The sequence below is a fragment of the Anopheles merus genome, chromosome 2L (genome assembly GCF_017562075.2).
Source record: "Anopheles merus strain MAF chromosome 2L, AmerM5.1, whole genome shotgun sequence".
NCBI lineage: Eukaryota > Metazoa > Arthropoda > Insecta > Diptera > Culicidae > Anopheles > Anopheles merus.
Window position 1 is genome coordinate 34,609,589 of NC_054083.1, and position 24,245 is coordinate 34,633,833.

The 24,245-nt window shown below is 43.3% G+C and overlaps 1 protein-coding gene across 10 annotated transcripts in view; it reads left to right on the forward strand.

The window, feature by feature from the left end:
* Positions 1-1,291: 1,291 nt before the first annotated feature.
* LOC121594643 (neurexin-3) overlaps positions 1,292-24,245 on the forward strand; it is a 47,560-nt gene continuing 24,606 nt past the window's right edge. For 5 of the 10 annotated variants that reach the window (XM_041918131.1, XM_041918140.1, XM_041918138.1 and 2 more), the window contains exons 1-2: positions 1,298-1,433; positions 13,491-13,682. The gene's annotated coding sequence lies outside the window, so the exon portion shown is untranslated. Of the gene's footprint in view, positions 1,434-1,974; positions 2,095-12,560; positions 12,648-12,801; positions 12,881-13,490; positions 13,683-24,245 lie in introns of those variants that run through there. The other 5 variants (XM_041918134.1, XM_041918133.1, XM_041918136.1 and 2 more) reach the window with 5 other exon arrangements.

Consider the following 24,245-nt stretch of genomic DNA (forward strand, 5'->3'; position numbering starts at 1 on the left):
GCCCTCCGTGTACCGGAAGGACACAGTCTTTCAAAGAAGTTACAGGAAGGCTTGGTCGGAATGCGGGAAAGGCGCCCGGAATGTGAAAAGCAGAGGCAGCAGCACAACAAACGAACGAACGACAGTTTGTCCCCGGGTTGGGGTGTACCCCGTTGGGCAAAATTAGACCATCGAGGTCACTATCGCACCTTGCCTATCTTTCGCCTCTTTATGGTAGCATAATTAACAGTAGCATGCTAGTTAGCTTATCAGTTAATTGTTTGTTACTGCTTTTGTCAATACCAAACGAATGTGTGTGTGTCTGTATGTGTCTGGATGAGCAAATTGCTTTCCCACCTCCGGTGGTAATGTCGTGCTTCTATTTCCGAAGCCCTTTAGAAAACCCCTTTCACTTTTTAGAACTATTTGGCATGAAATAATAAATAAAAAAGCTCCTGCCATAAACCATTCGATGTTATAATTCCTACCAGATATCGCTTAAGAAGAAGAGCTCTAAACTTCTGTACGCCAGCCGGGAGCTTCCAGTAGCATCCTGCCACTGTCGGCACGGTGCTAAGTGGTCACCTTTGCAGCAGCTATGAATTGCGTCAATACAATCTGCAAACATGTACCACCGGCTCCGAGGCCCTAGTGCTTTCGAAGACTCGCTCTCGACGAGACACTGCGCAAAGAAGTGCATTACGTAAGCGGCCACCGTGTATCGGGCCGCCCGTGTACAGTAAATATGCTTTTCGAACTAGAGCTTAAAGCGTTTGCAATCTGTAACACCCCCCAAAAACCAAACAACAGATTTGCTTGGGGCCAGAACGTGGAGTTTGCGGAGCAAAGATACGGCCTCTTTTTTGGAATTGTTTTAGTACATCGACATTTGGAAGTTTGGTTCATTAGATATTTATGGATGAATTGTATTGCTTTATGAAATCAATTATATAAATACAACCCTTCAATGTTTGTAATATTTCAATGACAACGCTATCATAACAACTACCTCTTCAATCAGCCAACAACAAAAAAAACTGCATTTAGACATCTCGCAAGATGCATCTCGCTAGCAAACGGCTCACAATCGCTCAAACCCCATTTACTACTCGCTCACTCTCTCACTCGCTCGCTCGCTCGCTCGCAAAAATCACCATTTCCGCGGGAGAAGATTTCAAAACCAGTTGCAACTAACACAGCGGTACGGCGTGCGAGCGGACAAAAGAAATAATAAAAAAAACAACCATGTGCGCGATGGCACACCGGCGCCATTAGCTTATCAGCGCACCGGTTCCGCGTAATCAGTTCGTGTCGGTCAGCCGAAGCGTGCGGTTCAGCATTCCGCGACACTAGTCGACCCGGTGTACACTACCAAGTGAGAAAGTCCCCTTCCCTGTGTCTATTTCCAGTTTGTGAGCTTGCGTTTGTGTGTGTGTGTGTTTGTGCATAGAAAGGTTCGTTGTGAGAGAAGAAAGATCCCCACTTGCTGGGGAGACTCGCGGGGCTTTTTTTCGTTACAAATTGCAGTCCAAAGAGCGACTCAAGGTTTAGTACACCCAAACTCTCTTTCAGACCATTTCTCATAACGCTCAGCTTGTACGCGGGAGCGTTACAAAGGCGTAACGCTCTGTTTGTCAGCTGAATGAGCAGTGATCGCGCGAAGCGCGAAGAAAGCAATGTTCAGAGCAACTGGATGAATAAAAAGCAGCCTCCCAACACATCACACTAAAGTAACTGATCGTTATCTTGATCCCTTTGCTTTTCCCTTACCACCCAACCAGCTGCTCGTTTCTATGTGTGTCTGTGTGTGTGTCTTTACGATGTCTTGCTTAGCGGCTTATCAAGATATTCATTCCACTCAGGCCGCGCGGCTCGACGGCTGCCGTGCTGCCCTTCCGTAGGATCGTGCGCACGTTTTAAGTGGCTTAAGTGGCCATCTCCGCCATCACGGCCATCACGGCGGACGGTAGTTAGGCACGCCTACGACGCTGCCGCGGGACGGGGGATCAGAATTTGGTTCGGATTGTGCACTGCCGGTCGAGTGCGCCGAGTGTCAGTAGTGTGAACGGTTGCTTGGAGCAGTACGTACGATCGAACTACTACCCTAAAGCGCAGGTAGATTTGTGTGCCATATCTTAAGCTACTATTACTTCCGCAACGACTCCGCAACTACACCGTTAGCAAGCGCCCTACTGTGTGACAAAGTGCTCCAGGAATAAAAGTGCTACAGCGCGTATGGTCAAGTGGCAAAGGGAGATAGGAGCGGATTTGTACTGCAAACCTAGATCGACGTGTGCCCTCAGCTATCGGCAGTAATGCGTCTGTGAAGTGTGTCCGTGTTCTGTGTGAAGAATCTCATCGCTTCGTCCGCCCTTTAGATCATTTTCGAAGCGGCTTTCGATAAAAATTCTACATAAAATAACCATTTGTGTGAAAAATGTATGCCAGTGTGCGTTAATGTGCCTTCCCTTGAGGTGATAAAGCCTTTTAAATCGCTTCCCGCAAATACCAGTGCAGTAGTGTTGAATGGCATAATTCACGAAGCGAATGGCAGCGCACGAAATCTTCGCCGCATTTGTGATTTATGTTCATCAGCAAAATCCATTTAGCTGGAAAGTGTATCAAGTGCTCTCTTTTTCTTTGGCATATCGCTCGTGAAATAATCTGCACAAAACGGAACGGATATTCCTGGTGGAAGTTCTAGCATTCCACTGCAAACATAACAAGCGCCAGCTACTAAAGGATTAATAAATATTCTTGCTCTTTACGTTCGGTGGCAGCACAGTGAAGTGTGTGAGTGTTCTAGTGTGGAAAGATCGGTTTTTTTTCCCAACAAGTGCTTTGCGTATCGGCAAACGCTTTAGATTTGTTCCGGAATCGTTCGAAAAAGAAAAACGTTCGGCAAAGCACACATCCATCTGTGCCACTTCCTTGCCGGCACGAAACGGTCCGAAGGTGTGGAGAGTTGGCTGCAAATTGCATTCTAATGGCAAAGAATATTTAAAATTCCAATATGTAAAACATTCACCCAGTGCTCAGCCATCGGGGCATTCAATTTCCTTCCCTATTTCTGTCTGCTCTTGCTAGAAGTGAAAACTAAACAGAAATGAAAATGTATTTTTCAACTCTTATTTCAAATTTTCACACACTTGGCTAAAACTTTCCGTGAGTGTGATCGGTTTTCCTTTCTTTGCGGCATTTTTTTTTTCTGTGTGCTATTTTCTATGCCCAAACCGTTCAGCAAATTGCGGCATGCAAATTTTGCGATCGACCCTACTGGTGGTGCATTTTAAAATTCTGCATAAGCAACGGGGCCTCCTACAGCCGCGTGCCCAATCGGGTGGAAACATTCTAAATGGGTTTTCGCAACGTTCTTTTGCGAATGCCTCCTCCCCGCTGTGATGGGCTGCTAATGGGGAAGACGGAACGGGAACGACGGGAAGGTGGAAGCAAAACCGTTTTCCGAAAGGATGATTTCTAACGAAACCGCATCCTTTGGCTAGCGCTTCAATGTACTATTAATGTGTGGGTAATGGTGGGTGTCTGTGTTTGTTGGGACAAAAGAAACGAAACGATAACGGGCAGGGAGCAAAATCGTTTAGCATTTTCGACAGCTTTGGATAGTTTTCTCATTTAAACCGGCCAGCAGGGACGGCTTTAGCTTGCATTTCCATACATAGAATCTATTATAATTGTATCAGTTGATTGATCATTTGCGGGAAAGTGGATGGGTCAAGTAATTTAATTATATTTTAACACTCGCTATTAAAAATACGATGCAGGAAGAGTTTGAAACTAGGCAGCACGTCGTAAATGATCACAGCATCAGAGTATAACAAATTTATCATTTAAATGCGCAATTCCAATACACAACGTAATTCACACGTCCACTATTGTGACATGTGCAAGGGACTCAATTTACGCGTAATAAAGAATTAGGGACAATTTACAAGCAAGTTGATTTGTTTGTTGACATGGTTTTTGGTAGATTTTAGAGCTTCGTTCAAAATAAAAACATTAAACCACCGAAACCTCATCTTCCAAGGCAATATCATATCCCAAAGCACCTCCTAAAAGCACCAAAATGCCCCAAGAATGAGATATCTAAACGATCACATCAAGAATAGAACACACATCAGACGTGTTAAATTTTGCAAAAGTTACCTAGAGTCGGACTGATTGAATGCAACTCTCTTTCTCTAGATATCAAAGAATGAATTAGTTTCCATCTTTCTGATGACTCACTGATCAGTTTTCGGAAGAATATGGCAATGGTTAGGTTCTAAATGCTCAACCAATATGGTAAACCTAGAAATGGATAATCTTTAATTGTTACCTTTAAAAAAAAAAGCTTAAGAAGAACGTATTTTTTGTGGTATATAATAACCAATTATTCGAATTTGAGTGGCCTTAAGTAGCTGTACAATGAATTTAATGATTGATAAGCTTTTGGAATTGGACTTGCTCTGCCCTATACGAGCCGAGTATACGTGAATTTACAACTTCTTCATAGCCTATCAATTGTGCTATTCAACAAATGAGTTGCTTTGTTTTTTTCTACCTGGCCTGGAAGTTTTCATCCACCTGGCCTATCATCCACCTGGCTCTAAACCTGTACGACCAACAGATGCAGACTGCCCCACGAAGAATACGTTCAGTTGTTTCGATTCATGTCTCAGTGTTCAAACAAAAACGCGGCTCGAAACATCTGTCGCGTGAGTAGCAAACGCTGAAACAAAACAGCAACAAGAACAACAACCCGATCTTATCTTCCACCCACCGGCCCCACAGAGCCGTTGCTTTACTTTCGTCCGATTGCAATCAACTGCGATCGGTTCCCGGTGGTGGTTCCTCTTTTTCGTCGACGGGATCACACCCTTACCGTGACCTTAATAAAAGTGTGGCATACAACCCGATCGAACCGGCCGATACTGGTTGGCTGCTTGCGGGCAAAAAGGGAGAGCCATATTTTTCAACCTTAAATCACGAGATGCTTGCACTACCCACAGTGAGACACAACGAAAATCCCAAATACCGCGTCTCCACGGGCTATAGCTTCCCCGTCGGTCGCTGAAGTGTGGATGACGCAAAGCGGTGCACATTCGCTACACGCGTGTTTTTTGATTTGCTGCACGCTTCGTTGGTTAGCAAATTTGATTTAAATTGCCTTCATTTCTACACACGGCATACCTATGCGGCTTTTGTGTTGCATTTCCGGCTAGAACGAACGAAGCTGCATTCCAGCAGCGTGTGTGCCAGTAGTGTGTGTCTAAAGCTGTATAGATAATAAAGCATTAACAAAAAGACACAGCTTATCAGTGCAGTTCTAATTTTGGACCGATTTCTTCTTTACGAGATGTTTTAAACACATTGATACGCACGATAACAGGTTGAGTGGTGAAATTGTAATCCAAAAATCAAATCAACCCATTTAAACCGATGGCCGACGACCCGTTTTGCACTGTGCGAATGGATGATAAGCGAACGCCAATTGCAAGCGACTATAAAACAGTGTGTCCATGTTTCAATCAAACCGCGAAACGAAAGCACGAAATGTGACGACAAAGAGTAACAGCAAGATCAGTTACTAACCCTAACGATACTGCCGTGTGGTCAGTTAGAGGCAGCCGACCGAAGAATAGATTATGCTTGAACTGTTTGTTACGGTGCAAACCTTCAAAAGGTCTTCCATCGATAAGATAGTACCCCGCGTGTCAGTGATTGCGCCGATCATGATGGTGCAGTATCAAACGGACCAAATAAAACCAAACAAAACCTCGAAAAACCCCCCCAAAAAACGAACACTTGGAGGTCGGTCCGCACACGCGTGCGATATCTTCCAGGTATTGTTAAGCTTAGGGACATGATTGATGAGTGAGGACGTCTTCTGAACAGTGCAGTCGCTGTCACTGTCCTGGGTCCGTCGCTTACAGATATTTTGCTTACTGCGCTCGAGCCATTTCATTGGAGCTCCAAACAAACCTGATACGGAATGTTCATTCAGTCCGCACTAGGAAACTGTGAGCACAACAACCAGGCGCAAATAATAATTGACCAATTTATTTCAATTTCGCAAACCACCGGTCGTTGTGATAACGGCCGTGGATAAAGATTGTGTACGAGTAGTTGCAGATTATGTGTGTGTGTGTGTGGTTTTTTGCAAAATGATGCCGTGCTATCGGTGGACTCCTACGACACAAATACTTGTTCGAGACGAAGTTTGAAGGTTCTGCTGCAGAAAATGGACATTATATTTAATCTTTTTGGAGGCTTAAAGAAGCAGTCTCTATAGTATGATGATCTCAGATACAACGGAAGATAACATGATTATAATCTACCGTGCTGTAGCAGTAGAATTTGATCAACATAGAAATTCGTCAACCACATCTGAAGTATGCTACTTTTTAGTATCACAACAGTATGATTCACAATGGCATCTTCTAAATCGGACATTTAATTGCAACACCCTTGCAGCTTGTTTTACTTGACAAAACGGCCTACTTCAGCGAGGTCTATTCGTGTCCACAACCACTTACGCTTCACACAACGCTAAAACAAACCAATGTTACAGATGCAGATAGTAATCAGCTGATAAGATGACCCCTCCACAACGAACGCCACCAGACCGATGGTCAGACATGTTTGCGTGCTCAGTTTTGGCCTTGCCCGGGGAACGATTTGAAACGCTTTGCAATCCACAAGCTACCCCTCCGGCTTACATGCAAATGAACAGATAGGTGAAACGCGGTAACGGTGAAGATGTTCATTCTGCAGGAGCTTAACATTCGACCGGAGCTAGCGTCGAGACCACTCTCTGCCCGCGTACACTAATTCGACACTAAATGGATGACATCCTACAGAACAAACTTTTCCACTTGGCTTTCCAGCCAGCAATGTACATTGGGCTTGGCGCGTACATGGCAGCTCCACGGCACGAACCACACGGCCCGTGTTCGATAATGCATGAAAATTATTACAGTAAACAACGAACCCCTTTTCTCCCACTGCTCTATCCCGGTCTCTCTCTCTCCCTCTCTCTCTCCCTCTCTCTCTCATTCAATCGCCTGTTTACTGGGGCAGTAATTGTTTACCAAAGATTTTAGTAGCACGGTTCGAACCAGCTTACGAAATCACACGCTTATGTGCACGGAAGGTGGGTTGGAGAAGAACTTGCCTCTGCTTGCTACAGCACACTCCACGACACCCAGGGTGAAGGTGAAGGCACCACTCGACGGCAGCGAAAACCACTCGCCGCCCGTTCGCCGCCGGTATTTGAAGCAGCTCAGGGGGACGGTGCAAGCAGCTCACGGTGCTTGTGTTTGTGTTGGGAGGATTATTGAATCAAATAACTTCCTTAAGTAACGGCAATTGACTGAATTAGATAAGAGGATACGGTTACAAACAAAGTCCAAAATGTCCGGTTTTGCAGGTTGAAGAACCGCTAACCGGTGCCCGGGCGACGCAGGCTCTCAGAATCTCAGGGATCATGTCAATCACGGGACGGGACAACGATGAGAATGTCGATACAACATCTCGGAGATGTTTGGTTTAAAATGAAATGAATATGAAATTCTACAGAAATTGCCAAGTTCAAGCTGTCCTGGATATTACTTAGAAGTTCTTGATCCATCATTTCTGAATGACATCATTTTTGATGTCATATAAGATATTTTTGAAGTTAGTATGGCAACATGAGATGCAGCTGAACAGTAGTTTTATGTCGGTTATACTTTTTATCTCAAATCTCTTAAAGGATTCATGATTTGAAGCATGACAACGGTTTGCTTGTTAGATTTCACACAAAATGTACATGCTTTATAACACAACATTTCTTGGAGTTGCATCATTTTGCACATTTAGCTCGAAGTGTGCACTGTTTCAAAAGACTAACCTTCGGTTGCGCCCAAGAACATGTTGATTTACAAAGTTTCTTCGTTAAAAATAAATAAAATATTCCTTCGTCATGTATTTGCGAGCGAAACCTCGACGCAATTGAGCAATATTGTTTTGTTTACTCTGCTGCACCGTACTACCCGTGCAATATTTGACAACCTCAAACAAACAAGCTGGAATTGAGCTAAATGCAAGCTTTACGATTGGGTTCGCTCATGAGTTGTTTTGGTAGCGAGGCGTAAACGTACAAGTTTATTACTGCTTATCATTAGGCAGCAAAAGAACGGCGCTAACAGAGATGGAGAGAACGAGTTGAACGTTTAACTTAGAGAGACACATGCGCTTTCAAGCTATAATGTTTTCAACGTTTGCTTTCATTAATCTGAACACTAATCTGAGCAAAAACCAAAAATTGCACTCACTCCGGCAGTTGGTGCTTTTATGTTGCATTGTCTCGTTAAGCGATCACTAACGATCGCATCTGCAAATGTTATTCTACGAACTGCAAACAATCGTTCAACTCTCATTAATCGTGATCGCCTAACGAATTCTACATCGCCTTCGCTTTCACCACAAAAAAGCAAACAAATAGCTCTTTTTAGGAACAGTTTACTACCAGCTCCAACTTCAAACAAACCTCAATTTAGTTCTACAGCCCCGTGACAAAGCACATGTCCCAGCAGCGCCAGTTTAATCAATTTTATCTGCTCGATTATTTCCAATCAGTTAACCGTAACCGTTCTGCGAGGAAGCAGCACCGGTCAAACGGCAGCAAAAACAGAGGTAAAATAGTTTAGCTCCTTATCAAACCTCTTTATCGTTCAGGACGTGTGCAAAAGAATGTTTTGTGTTTTACTGCCAGCGCAAGACACACAGGCACAGTGCGGGTTCTGTTTAACCCACGTGACAGTGTGTGTGTGTGTATGACTGTGACGGTTGGTTTTTCTCGTCCACCAAACCAGTGTATCCTTTTGCTGTTCACTACTTTAAAGGGGAAAGTTCTGAATGCTTTGTGTGTACTTTTTTGCCTAACCGACCAGAATAATGGTCACATTCTTTACCAGACTTTAGAATTCCCATACACACCCATCCATTAGAAGCAGCTTTTGTTGTGTGTTGTTGAGTGTCTTTTTTGTCTCTGAGTCTCTGTTTGCTCCTACATCACACTTGTGCAACACAGCTCATGCGAACAGCGGCAGAAGTTCAGCAGAAGCGATCGTAATTAATTTTCTGACACTGCCCGTACTTCTACCAGCAGATTTGGCTTTCTTTTTACATGGCACACAAACAGGCAGAGCTGAAAAGAAACCATTCCCGTTCTGTTGCTTCCCCCGGCCGCGTAGCATGAAGTTGGTGTTCCGGTGATAAGAAGATATTCCGCACCCTTAGTACTTAGCATAAACTACCTGCCACCCGCCTTAAACCCGTACGCCACAAGTGCAGTGTGTGTGTGTGTGTGTGTGTGTGTGTGTGTCACTAAAAAGCCAACAGGTCGGCGCAAGTGTGTGCATAAAGTTTGGCCAAGTTTTCACGCGGGCCCACCCCGTGCCTTTAGCCGTGATACGGTACACCAACGCCCGGTGGGTTGCTGTTTCTTGGCTGCACAAACTGGAATCTTGTGCCAGCAAGACAATCACCACGACGCTCGTGCTCGCCATGCTTGAGTTGATAAAGATAAAAACTTTCTGGTGCTGGTTGGAGATGATGTATGGGACACTTAGGAGCGGATTTACAAAGAAAAGAGATGGAGATTCAAGGAGATGTCCTTTTTTCATGGAGCTCTGAGAGTTGCTTGGTTCAGCACCTGAAATGAAATTCAATTCAATTCTATGCTGCAGTGCTCAGTTTATAATGGAGAAAGTGGGGATGAAGATAAGCTCCCACTACGTAAGGTGATAACTTGTATGTAGTTTTTGTTTCCGCCTAAAATTGGAAGTGAAGTGTTAAGACGCTACTTCACTACCAACATCATGCACAATGTTCTTATGAATCGAGCGCATGAAAAACAGGATAAATGGGATAATAATTACAATACAGGAGCATTGATAACGCCGTCTAGTGAAGCCGTTTTATCGCCACAACGTGTGAGCAACCTGATAGAGCCATTGCTTAGTACACATGTTTCTAAACGACAAGACGTGGGTTCAAATCTACCCCTAAAAATTGAAGTACTTCAAATTGCTCTGTAACGTTACGGAGTAATCCAAAACATCTTGGGAGTTACGTTCCACAACATTCTTTGTGTCACGACCGTTTTCTCACTTCGTCACTGCGTCACAATCTATAAGGTCATCTGACCCATTATCGCAGTCCGGGCGAGTGACTAACTGTGCGTGTCTGCTTTCCTGGGCTACACTATATCGTAGCAGACGGATGGCCACAGAACCTTTAACAAACACACATAAGCACTCCAAGTTCATAGAGAGCGTCGTCTCCGGTGGAGCAATTTTTATGTTTCCGATCTGATCTTGCTCTACTTAGTAGCGTAGCAGCAGTGTAACGTTCTTTGCTAGAACAATGAAAATTGCTTAATTGATGACTAATGTGTGTAAAACATCGTGCTTTTACGCGGCCCGCTCGGATGGCAGTGCTAATCATTGTCACCGTTAAGTACTTGGAAGAAATTATTCTTTGACGACCCTTTAGGGGTAGAGTTAATGTGTGAACGTTAAAGATGTAGATTTATTTTTGTATCTCACTGTGATATAACGAGGAATTGTACACCAAAACAAGGAATGTTGCTAAGCCTTACTGTTACGCTTAATTTTAATGCAAAGCAGATTCATCTTTGCATAAATTCCATACTTCAAAATCTCTCTTTGTTGGAAAACGTTGTTATTGAGGGATTAGATGATAAAAGAAACATTTTTGAAGATATCAATATTTTATTGTAGAAAAAAACACAGCATTTTCCCTGCATTCTTAAAACAAGTTTGTGAGAATTCATACAAAAATATTCTGTACTCACTTCCTTCTGATCACTGAAATTCATTTCTATCAAAAATAGCAACACAAACGGTTTAAATAGCAACAAAAAAAAGTTCCATCATACAGCAAACTGCTTATTAAAAGCCACAGCAACAGGAAAAAACGTTCAAATTAGTATGCACCGATAATGCTTGCTTTCTATCAGTCTCCAGCCAAAACGCATTCCACCACTTTAGTTCTGCCATTGTTACGTTCCAATTAAAACAATCGCCACACAGCGGTAATTGAATTTTACCGCTCGGAGCGAAACAATGCGATGGGTTTATTTTTTTTGTTACACTGCACCGAACAAATACCGCTTTTCGTAGCCGCAAACCCGGACCTGCTATGGGGGGGGGGAGGTTCGTTCTTCCCAATTACATGCCCCGGCGATGGTGTGTAATCTTTGCGGGTGTAGCATCGCAAGACAGTGGATCCAAAATCGATAGCCGCCAAACCACGAGCCCGCTTGCTCGGAGCGGTATCGATATCCGTTTGCCTTTTTTATTGCATTTCAATTACACAGTGCACAGTGTTCGTTGCTTTGGTTCGGCGAATGGACAACATTCGTTAGATTGGCGATATAGCAAACGGGTCATGAGGGGAGGGAGGTGGAGAAACCCGGACAAAAGTGCGCTTTTTGCGCTGTCGATCGAAAAGCAAAGTACACTTTTTGGAGCACTTTTTGAATGGAATGGCAAATTGGGTGTAATGAAAAATTTTGATTGTCTTTTCCAGCATTGGTTGGTTGTGGTGCTAATACGGGCCATTTAGTTTAGAACATTTTCGGCCCGTTTGGCTACATTGATAAGAAAAGCAATCGTAGTGAAATTGGTTGGAGTAGCCTTGCTAGGAAGTGGCAAGGTAATTTGTGATTAAAATTTCTATTAACCATTTTATGGAGCTATGATTTAACGTCATACTTCTATTAAATGAAGTGAATGATCATTGGTTGTCATTGCATATCATGGATGACAGTTAAAAATATCAAAACAATATATTTACGATTACTTTCATGCTCAATTAACTAAAATTTCCTCCTCAATCAATTGCTTTCACGTTGCTTTCAAGATCCTTTAAGAACATATCAGAATGACTTGCAACGTATTATTTTAAATATCGTTTTGCTTTTTATTGTCCTGTTTTGTGTTCTTTCATGACTTCATCTTTGTTCAAAGCTTTTATTGCTCTCAATGCACGTTTAATCCCCCTTTTTATTTTTATTTAGTTATAAGATCGAATGAAACCCCTAACGGAAAGTAGACCTCTTTTTCCTCTTGCAACCTCAAAAGCCCTAGCGAATTCCATTTCTTAGCTAAATTATCGCCCCAACATAACACGACAACAATAGCTTCCCCATTCAACAGCTCCAACAGCAGCGTACGTCACAAAGAGCAACAGCAGCATACTTTTATGTGAAAAAAGATCCCACTATCACTAGCTTTCCCCCCGCGTTCCGTGCACGATCCGCTACCCTTTTTCTTGACCATCTAACGAAACACATAGACGGTGGAGCAGAGAGAGAAAAAATCCCATAAAGTGAACCCCGTACATCAGCTTCTGCCGGTACGGTGCCAGTCGCAGTGCGGCACAGCGATCTTCTCGAAGAATCAGAAAGAGGCAGCTTCTAAGTGATGAATTTAAATTGAAGCATAGCTCATCATTCAATTATCCGGATCGTCTCGCGATCGCACCGCTGCTGCTGCTGCTGACGCGGCCGCCGGCTCGGCCGGTCAACCTGGCCGGTCAGTGTCTGTCGGTCCGCGGACCACGAACGGAATGCAGCCTCGCTCCAGTTCGTAGGTGCAGTAAGTGCTGCGTGTGGTTTGCCCTTAGCTTTTGTGTGCCAGATTGCAATGATTTAAAGCTGCGGTTTGTGTTGTGAAAGTGCCCTGTAGGATCATGAAAAGATCTTTAAAGTACGATCATCCAGAAATGTTTGGAAACATAAATAGTGAAGGCACATCTACAGGCATCTATTAGCTGTATGCCAAATGTTACAAAGTGAGGTGTTAACCGATGTGATACTGCAACACTCTTCGTGAGTAAAGTGTATGATCAGTGGGATAAAAAGTTAATAAAAGAAGTTAACAGCAGTTCCATGACAGTGTACCTCAGTACCTGTATGGGTGTGTGAACTGCGTCAAGTGAACGAAAAAAAAGAAATTCTTCAATGGTTTGCCTCCCTTCCCGTCGTTATTAAAAAAGTGTCTCGTTGTTGTGAGTGCTACAGGAAACAGGAAAGAAAAACGGTGAAGTACATCCTTCCCCATTGTGTGACAGATTCAGTGACGCACGGCAATCACAAACCAACAAGAAAACGGCCATAGCAGAGACGAGCAAATGCGTCTCACACATGCACGTCTCTTAACCGCCCGTTAACAAGTTCTCACATCCGCTTTGGCTGCAACAGCCCGGTCTCGTTGTGCAGTTTAGTGTCAAGCAGTTAATCTAAGTGGTTCCAGTGTGTCTGTGAGCAGGAAACCGATCCACAAAGGATGTGTGATTACCGTTCTTAAGGGCAGGGAAAAGAAAATAATGCTCGTTGCTTGTGGTGTTTGCAACGATGCGTACGATGTGTGAATTTATTTTATTATAAAATGATGCGATTTATGTGTGATTCAAACAAAAAATGGTGCATTTCTTTACAGAGCTCGATTGCGGAAACAATGTGACAAAGTGTGCCCCCGGTCAACAGTACCAACACACCAGTGAATGTTGAAGTGGAACAGTTGTGGTCGTGCCTTATCGTTGTGTATAGTGCCAACTCCTTTGCCACTGCTGTGGCGCAAATAAAATATAAAAAAAGCATAACGCTGTATAAGTTGATTCTAGGATTAAAGGTATTTCCTCTACACCCAACTATTTTCTACATTCTTTGTCTAATTAAAAGATTGGGGGTGAGCAAGGTGAAGTAAAGGCTGTACTAAGGTACTGGCCTTCGGCCGGTTGGTAGGACTGCATTCTTTTTGATGGAATTCATGTATCTCGATACCGTGTTGGAATGTGTGCGTTGCAATGTACTGGAACGTCTTCATTATTGAGTTGTTTTTTTATATTTCCGGAAATAGTAGTATCCCTGGAATTGCACATTGTTTTACGTTCCTGTGCATGCGTTGAGAAATTCAAATGAAAATAGTACACGAACATGGGCATGCGCTTTTGAGGAAATATATATTTTCCAACAATAAAGTTTAGGTGCATCGTTCTTTGGATTGGTTTATGGTTGTTTTTTTTATCTTCAGTTTCTTTATTAGATTGAAAGGCAACCCAATGAAGGCTTAACATGCCAGAACTGCATACAGCTATTGTTTCTTATTATAATAGGATTATAATATATTATTTTGTTGATCAAATTCTAATAAGCAAACCAAGATAATTGCCACAGCTTTCCTAGGGAAACATTAAAACCAATAAGCTTTGGAATTAATGAGCACCTTTAGGTTACATTGTGAACAGCATAACTCCTCTCACTTACACGATAAAAAAGCAAACACTTTCGAGAAACCTTTGACGAAAGCCATAAAGAAGAAAACTTGTTGATCTGATCGTTTTTTTTTGTCGAGTTCCAAAAAACATGCTTTGAAAGCTAATTTATAAGAAAAATATTTAATCTTGAGATTGAATAACGCTATGCCCGATAACACTACCTTATGGCTTGTTGCTTTGAGCAAGTATGAAAAATTATGTTTCGTTAAACAATACTACGAAATCATTTGTGGTCCTCCTATAAAGCAGCTCGCTTCAAAGAGTTAAACTCATAATTTGAACACAGAATTATTACGAATCTTTAGACAACAAAGCACCGTCAAAAGATGTTACGTTCTTGAACATTCCTTTTTCTTGGGTGACTTGGATTGTGATATTATCAAAACTGTCACGCATATTCTATCCTTACAATCGCGATATGTCGCCTCCGAAATGATTGATGCATTTTTGTACCGAGATATTAACTTCGGAGTTCAGAATTCTCCACTCAAAACGAACTGGAACCGGAATCAGCATGAACATGCATGTCTTTTGCAGTAACGAGTCCGATATTACGTAAGCGCATTCCATATTCACAAAGAAGAAATCAAGCAGGAAGGACTCCGTTCCATTTGTTCCGGTGATTACCGGCCTTCCGAAAGCTCGGGCACAAAACGGTCCTCATTCTCAAATATGCATGATTAACTTTGCATTAGGATATGCTGGCCGAAGGCTTAACTCTGGGCCGGTAAGCGATAGGCACCATCAACAGACCACCAGGGCCAGCCGAAGTTTCGCATACACAGTAACCGATAAATCGGGATTTGTAGTAATTAGTGGAAACCCGGGCGCAACCCACCGAAACTTTCACCGAACACCACCATTGCCACCAGGTAGTAGTCACCGCCAAAAAAGCGAGATTTGCACAAATACACAGCCGATCGCAGGCCGAGATGAAGCCTTCCGGAAAATTTATGAAAATGATACCCCAAAATCCGGGTCAAGTGCGCTTTGATTCAACCGGTGGATTGCCGGGGGTGTGCATGGCAGAAAAGGACGGTCGTATGTTGCAACCTCACAGAGTATAGGGTACAGTGGTTTGCGGGGATAATATTTTAGAAATTAGAGCCCCCATAAGGTGGTTGGCGGTGCGAATCACAACCCGAATCCCAACCCTGGCCCTGTAATTATGCCGATTATAGTTTCGGTGTCCAACTTACGGCACAGTTGAATACGAGCATAATTTATGAAATCCACGCACGGCCCGGGAGAGATTATCAATTTGTTTCCGAAACGCACCGCGAATGGGGAGCATAGAGCGGGGAGGGTAAAGGCCACCGTGTAACTGGCACCCGTATTTCAGCGGATATTTATCGGAATTAATTATTCAACGGGTCTTGCGAGATAGGTGGTGAATCCCCGCCTCTGTCATCTCGGTCACGGGCAAGCGTTGGTCGTCGGTTGAATAGTTGATCATCAAAACCAGCTTTACCTTAGAACTGCACTCAGCTGTGCAGTGGTTGGATGCATGTGCACGATTGGGTTGTGGATAAGGTTGGCGATGCTTTGGGGCACTATTTTTGCTTTCGTCTAACTCGCTCGCTCTGGTGTGCGCGGTACAGCCCGAAAAGCCCAATATTTAAACAAACCGATTCAAATCACTGATAATCATATCAATTAAGTGTAAGTGCTGGTGAATTGTAAACATTGCGTGCACGAGTTGAGGTTACAGGCGGGTTCGGAAGGGAGGGAAAAATAGTAACTCGATAGGGAATTTAATTGATGGTAATGTATTCGATTACATTAGCCTATCGGTTGCGCAAATAATGCGGTTTTCCTTGGTACAGTGGCGGTGGGGGGAGAGGCTTTTGTAGGATTGTCCAAAACGTTGCAGTTCGGGTTATCCTACATGATGCTCATCAAGGTTAAATACATTCATTTCAGGTTTCATTCGGGTTACCGGAAGCGAGTTTAGTGTTTAAACAGAAATTAAGAACTGTTTCAGACCCAACCCAGAAATGGTTAGACTTCCCTAGAATACCTTCCAACGATTTATAGAGTCTGTTCGACGGATTGAGGTTTTTGATATACTCACCTCTAAAACATCAATTTTTAGGTTTGCTAACATTAAGGCACAATTCTTCAAAAAGTAAGTCCCCTTTAATGAGAAACTAAAACGCGGATACAAATTGTTCTTTCTTGTCTATAAAAAGTACCCAAATCAGGATCCTCTTCTATATTTTATTATTATTATTGTTATTATTATTTAATAATTTGTTGGCCTCTAGGGTTTTACAACTGTGTTCTTATGATCTAGGGAAACATATGGGATGAGGAGTCACGAAGACGGGAGCGGAATTGAAAAACTGGGACGTTGAAGTCGAATAGGAGATACGAGTCGTTAAATGCAGAAAGAGCGCGCAAGGAAGGGTCATTCTGGCCATGACGAGTTTGGCGGGAAGGAATAAGGAGCGGGGATCTGCCACCAAGGTGACGTGAGGGGGCATAGATAGGAATCGAGGATAGGAGGGCGGGAACATCCAAGTCGTTGGAAAGGAGGCAGGCAATGTCATATGACTGGATGTGATAGTTGCGGGTTCTCAATGACTCTACCCCGAGCAAACGGCATCGGATAGGATACGAAGGAATTCGATCCGATCGTCCAAGAAAACGACGGATAGCGACACGAGTGAATTTCCACTGAATTCGTTCGATCCTATCGATCAGTGTTAGGCCGGCAGGCCGACGCATACTCAAGTATCGGGCGGACCCAACAGCAGTACAAGGACACATAGGATCAGTAATTTCAGAGGAAATACGAATAATGAGACCGACCATTTTATTGGCCTTATTAAGGGTGATTTCAATGTGGTCTTGGAACGAGAGTTTCTCGTCGATCCATACTCCAAGGTCTTTTGTGACAGTAACTCTGTTAAATATAGTGTTACAAAGTACGTAATCATGCTCGATCTTATTGGACGAGCGGCCATATAAATCACACAACATTCATCCGGAGACAGAATAGGACCGTTGGAGTTACACCAAACATTAAAACAATCGATGTAATCCTGTAGATGCGCACAATCAGTTAACGAAAACACTGGTAGGAAAATTTTGATGTCATCAGCGTAAAGCAAACAACCATCAGGAGGAAGAACATTAACACAATCGTTGATAACCAGTAGGAGAAAGTAGGGGACTAAGTACGCTGCCTTGGGGTACCCCAGAAGAGGCAATAAAAGGCTCGCAAAAACTATTTTCGACTCTTACCTTATAAGATCTACCGTAAAGGTAAGATTTAAGCCAGGATAGAAGGGGATCACTAATTCCCCTTCTATCCTGGCTTAAATCTTACGTTATGCTCTAAATGCTCATTTGTTCCATAAACTGGCTACTATTATCAGTAATTAAGTCTAAGAACTGCCTTAATAACTAGTCGGAAATGGCTCCCAACGATCATCTTCGTTCATTGCTATCTATGAGGAAACGTTGTTTGTAGACCTTCTCAAAAAAATCCAAGAATTATTAAGGCACCAATTGATCATCAATCATGGACTTCAGCTTAATATTATATCCCAAAGTCCTTGTTACATTATTATAAAAAACGGTAGCAGCATATTATGCAGTATTCAGAATATATTTCACATTTTCACTATAACAAGAGGTATAAAACAATGTTTCAACATATTTTCTCAAGTATAAAACCAACTCGTTCCATCCAGAGCAACCGAAAATTCAAGGCCAAAAACAATCCATTTCCCAGCATCAAAAGCCAGGCAAAGAAATGAACCTTTTCCATCAATTCTGTCTTGTGCAGGATTAAAAAAGCAGTAGCTTTCGCACGCGCTCCGTCCCGCTCTCTGTGAAACTGCCGTCCCTATTTATTGCGATCACGTTCGGGCAAACGGTTTGTGAAAAGTTTCCACTTTTACGCACCAGCTGGTACGGGATCGGTGGATGTATTTTTCACTCCCCCCACCAAAACGGTAACATTCTTGCCGAACAGGTCACGCAGGCAACGTCTTCTTTTGCTTTGCGCCGTGAGACGCGGCGAGACGAGCGCGGGACGATACGCAGGCACGTTGAAAAATTTCGTAAACGATAGAATTTTTGTTCAAAACCATCTTTTAAAAAAAAGCGAAACCGAAAAGATCAAGCTCCCTGAAATTCATCATTGCCGTTCGGGCCAAAGGGACTACTCCACCGTTGGGCGAGCTTTTTCGTTCCCAAGCCGTACAGCGAAAGCCGAAAGAGCTCAAGCCCTCGCAACCGATTGGAGGGAATAAATCAATTACAAATATTTATCTTTTTGACCAGCCAAGTCTCGTGTGCCCGTCTGGCAAGCTTGATGCTGACGTCGTCGAAGAAAACGTAACGGGGGATTGAGCAAAGGGATTGAGCACGAGCGCATACCCAACAAGACCCCGACCTCGGACAGGCTGAAACTGATTTATCTTCCGAACGGGCAACAGGGATGGATTTCAAACTGAGAGCAACAAAAAAACAAGGACACAATAAAACAACCAACAAGTAAGCAGGCAACACATGCCAAAGAAACGTACCCAAAAGTGGCATCACAAAGCGAGCGAGCGAGCTAACAGTCGAGGGAAGATTTCGGCATGTCCAAACTCTGGAGAAGATACTGGTATGTTTGTCCAGATTTGATCGCCCATACCCATCCCACCCACGAGCCACGATCGCACGGAAACAAAGCACGCACTTGTTGTTTGATTGTGTGGAATTGTCGTAATCGACTCGAGAGCCGTTGCCGTGGCACTGACGTCCGCAAGCACGGAGCGTTCGGACGGAAGCTGGAATGCACGAGTGCACGGTGGGGAGGAAGCAAAAAATAAAGCTGTCAAAGTTTGGCCCCGGCGACGACCGTCCACAGAACAGTGCCGTGCGAGTCAGGGAGATGGAGCATTTCAGCCACCCCTTCGCCCATTTGGAATGGCAGACCACGTGGCATTCAGTCAATTAATGCGCTCGCTTTCACGGATCCCGGCATCGGGCACGTCAGTCGAGCGGAGAGATAAATAGAAATACAATGCAAGCGCACGGGCTTGGCATTGTTCTTCGCTGTTCGGCGCTGTACGTGATGGGTTTATCGAATGTGTGCTTTTTCGCGCGCACCAAACACAACAAGAAGTTTGATTTCTGAGGAATGTTTTTGTTTTGTTGTAGGAGAGTGAGCTTCGGTCAAATATCAAGCACTGGCTGACGGTTCGTTCTTTTTTTTTGTTAGGAATACGCTTACTGGCGCGGTTCCGTTCCATTCAATGTCAGTTACATGTACGACAAAAATGCGAGTAAACTCAAGCTGCTGGAAGCTCACCAGCAAATGACTAATGCCCGCGCTTGAAGGTTTGCGAATGTTTCTAATTAGACAGTTTTAGCTTGCTTGGGACGAATCCGATCGCGTAGGAGATTAAATCAAGCTACCATGCGTCACGTGGACACGTACGAACATAACTGCTGCTAGATTGTAATCATTTTTTGGAGGATTTCATTGCTGTTAGCACCGGACTTGAAACTTTTATAAAATTACAAACATATTCAAACAATTTTGTAATTTTATTACTCATGAAATACAATTAAATTGTTTGCATTTGTTCAATGGTTGTTACTTCCTTATGTCGTTCATTTGTTCGTTATTACAGGATATTTGCAAACACGTTGAAAGTTGCTGAAAAGAGTATGTTGCACTTCTAAAATAAGTAGTTTGGATTTCAGCCCCAACAGCTCTGCCAAGGTCATTAAATATTAGCCGGCGTTGCGAATAAATGAACTCTTTTTAACAGTCGTTTGAAGTTCATTTTGGTTTAACTGAGTTCATTTGTTGTTCATTCCTGTTAAAATAAACGATCGTCAAAACAGTTAAGGACTGCTCGATATCGCATATAGGCAAACACGGGGGAAAAAATCGAGCAGTATAATTAAACGACTGTTAATTTGTATCGCATACGCTCTTGACAGTCGTTTGTTTAACGACGGCTTAGGACCAGTCGTTAAAATTAACAAATGAACTCAATGCGTTCGCGATGCCAAATTCTAGCAATTTTTAACGACTCTTATTAATTTTAAACCATTTCTTTCGCGATGCCAGCTATTATTTCTTTGCGATCTTACAACTCGTGCAACAGGACAGTCCGCTTTCCCTTGATGTATGCGCCATACGTGGTTATGTTTGGCCAAAGAATGACTTGGTAAACTGGGTTGTTGCAGTTAAAAATGTAGTTTAAATCCTAGCTATTAGGTTGAATCCTTATAAACGAATAAACTTCGCTTTTTCATGTTTTAATGCTTGAATGCTTGAATAACTACCAACATAATTCTGAACATGTAGTCTAACATATTTCAAAGGAAGACTATACCCAGACGATATAAAGTATTGTGTGGCCTACCACGTACTTTATCATGCATAGAGAGCTTAATAATACTGGTATCATCAAGATTATGAGACAATCTTGATAATCTGTAACTGAATTTTGCACAGCCAATTCAATCACTTCAAACGGCGTCTTGTTGCTAACAAAAAAATAAAGCAAAACTTAACGCCTAAATATGGAGTTGCTTAAGCGTATCACAGAGGCAACCGAACAAAGCAAATAACTTTAAAACTAATTCCCCTTCAACAATAGAATTTCGCATTCAAAACTACAACATGACAACTTCTCGAGCGCAAAAGCTTCCTCGGAACTGACAGGCTCAATCTGTTGCGTAGTTACGTTCCCCAAAACAGTTCCTATAGCAATCCACCCAGTGCACTCATCGCAACGACACCGGCCAAGCGCCCGTAAAGCTGTACAGAAACACCCACCAGAAACTCGAGTTTGATTTGTCGCTCGCTGGAGTGTAAATATACGAACTATCAAATGCCGGCCATGGCCATTTCATGCTTCAAAAGACGAAAGTGCGGGCTGTGATTGGATGTTCCCGGGCACTGAAAACGATACACAACACTCTAAACTCCCCCTCCGGGGGGGGGGGGGGGGTGCATTAACGGGTTTGCCGATTGATGCAAAATGTGTCTCCATTGATACACCGGTCCGTCCGGTCCGGACACGATATTATGATCAACTCGTGTCAACGAAACCGGCACTTCGCATGCATGCATTTCTATTTAATTTTCCTTCCCGCCAACTGGCAAGGTTCTCAAACCAGGGAAGGCATAATCTCATCATCATCCTCATCATCATCATGAGGTTCGGCCCATTCTGGGTGTGCAGTGTCGTGCGGGAAGTCCTTATGCTCTTTCCGTGCCAGCAAGCCAACGAAGACACGAGGACGTCGTGTCAGTTCGGATGTTCCCTGTCTCTCGAACGACCTGCACCGGTCAATCGACTGTCTGTCTGCCTAATCCCACGCCAGAACACCAGGAAGCTGAGACTACCGAGTGTCTAAAGTCATTTGCAAGAAGAATTTAGGGGCGCTTGCCGTACAAGGGTCGACGCAATGCGGAATAAATATGTAAAGAATACACAAAGTACAATGGTGGTCGCCTGAATGCTACCACATTTCACCACTGAGCTGAAACCTTTGGAGTGACTATCACGCTCCGACACAAGCAGTCCCTGCCTTTGCTTGGTTCGTGAATGCATTTTCAAGAGCAGAAAATATAGAATCCTCTCCCCGCATTACCTTTAACGGCTACAACGTGCGTTTGGGCTGTCTCATCCCACCCGGAAGCTGGCCGCCGTACGTTCGCTTTTGTGAGTAAAAATCTCTACCTCCCTCCCTCAGCAGGTCATAAAGGCACGGCAACGGCGTGTCCAAAGAGCTTTTGAAATATGCTACCCCTTTGCGTTCGGACAGTTGACGTTTTTCGCTGTGCCGGAAGGGGGCAGGAGTGCAGGAGTACAAAAAATGCAACCCCGGCACACACAAAGAACTACGAGAAACTAAGAACACTGCCCGGGAACGTCGTGTGGTCAAGCCCGGACGTGCCGTCCATGCTGAAATTCCTGCCATCCCGGGGCTGACAAACTGACTGACCGACAACAACACAACGACCGGCGTGGCGTTGCACTGCTGCTGTTTGCAAGCCATACGGGTGGGGAAGCAAACAACGCCACACAACCTTTGGGGGAAGTTTATCTGTGTGTGTATGTGTGTGTGTGTGTGCTTTCCCGGTGTTTTGTTTGAAACCACCGGCTGTAGACGACCAGGCACACTTCACCAGCCCAGACAGGAGCACGTCAGCCGGTGGCCCGACGGAGGACGGACTTGCGTTTGGATCTAATGTATCACTTACACAGCGCTGTCCGGCGGACATTAGTCGTAATATAATAATTCACGTACGATTCTGTCTTTTTCCGCTGCGTTCCGAGAATGAGATAGAGTGAAAGAGAAAGACAGATAGAGGTCAACATTTGCTCGGAATGCCAAAGATGTGCATTTTTATGTGCCGAGCAGCAGTGGTTACTTTGTTCTGGGAAGTGATTTGAAATGCTTTTTTGTACAATTGAAAGTTTTTAACTTTTATAATATTAGGATGTTGTTAAGGGGTTTTTTTAATATTTATAAACAGTACAAACAATATTTAATTAATTTTTGACATTATAGTCTTTATTCTTGCATTCAACATTACACTTAGCTTTGCTTGTTTTGCTATGAAGGGCAATTATTTTTATCCTAGACTGAACTTCCTAGACGGAATTGTTTGCTCTTTAGGGTGTATTTTTTTTTAAATTGTACCATCAACTATTGTTTTTAGACTAAATGATTATTCGCACAATGGAAATGTGTAATAGCACGAAAGCATCCCTTGGAAAAATAATTTTCAAGTCAAAACTAGCATATTTTTATGTTTCGTAATTTATGGATAATCCATGACTGCCCAATTGACATTTTCGAGCACGAATAATCGAGAATTCGAGCAAATTCCCTTAAACTGGAGCCTTGAACTGCACCAGTTTAAGGGAAATTAGAAAAAGGCCTTTAAAATCAACTGTGATGCAGCTTTTTCGTTGTTTTCTTCTAAATTCGCTCGGAAATGATGTTTCCTATCGTTACAGTTGGTCATGTATAAACTTACATGATATCGATTTTTTTATAAAATAACGTCACACAAAATTTACCTTTGTTTTTAAATAAAAAATCAAAGCTACGAATGTAAAATGAGCTCTACGGCATCGTGCATCAATAGAAGCAAGTCTAATTTACGAACTCACCAAATCTTAGCGCTTTCAATACACTTGATCACACACAAATTTACAATTTCAGGCGTATCGAGTACTAATCGAGCAGATATGGAAAAACAATTTCGAGCAAATGTCACTTGGGTAGTTTACCCTTAGCGTGTTAGTCGGCTCTGTTTATTGGAGCTCGCTTCATTTGAGCTCCTAACCCATAAAGGGCATACGTCTCTTATCATGGGAACAAAGTGAATAGCCCAAACGTAGAATTACATGTTATATTTTTTTATTTTTAAATAAAACAATTAACTCAATAACGATGTCAAAAAGCTGCTTTAATGTTTGATTATTGTTTTGATGCTTTGCTCTTTCGAACTGCAAAAAAATACAACAAAACTGCCCAACCAAACCGCTCTACAGCCGAGATGAAAAGTCGCACTGGCATTCACAGGTCCACCGGCAGACTGACCCCGTTCCTTATCTTATCACCTCCCAAACACGTTCTACACGTACCGCGTCGTTCGCGCGTACACCGCAGTCGTTAGCCGGGGCAGCGCACCGCAGTATTACAGCATCGTAAAAACCGTGCTCATTAATGACACCATACCCACACGCCCCGCCGCACTGGCACTGCTCGTGGCAGTTGTTTGTGCATCAAACAAACAAACAAGCGAAACGAAAGTAAACTAAAATACCGCTCGACCGATGCCCGCTAATTACCGGGCCGATTCAAACAGGTTGTGCAGGATGAAACTTTCCGCAAAACTTGGCTTGCTTTGGGGCAGCTGCGTCGCAGGCGCT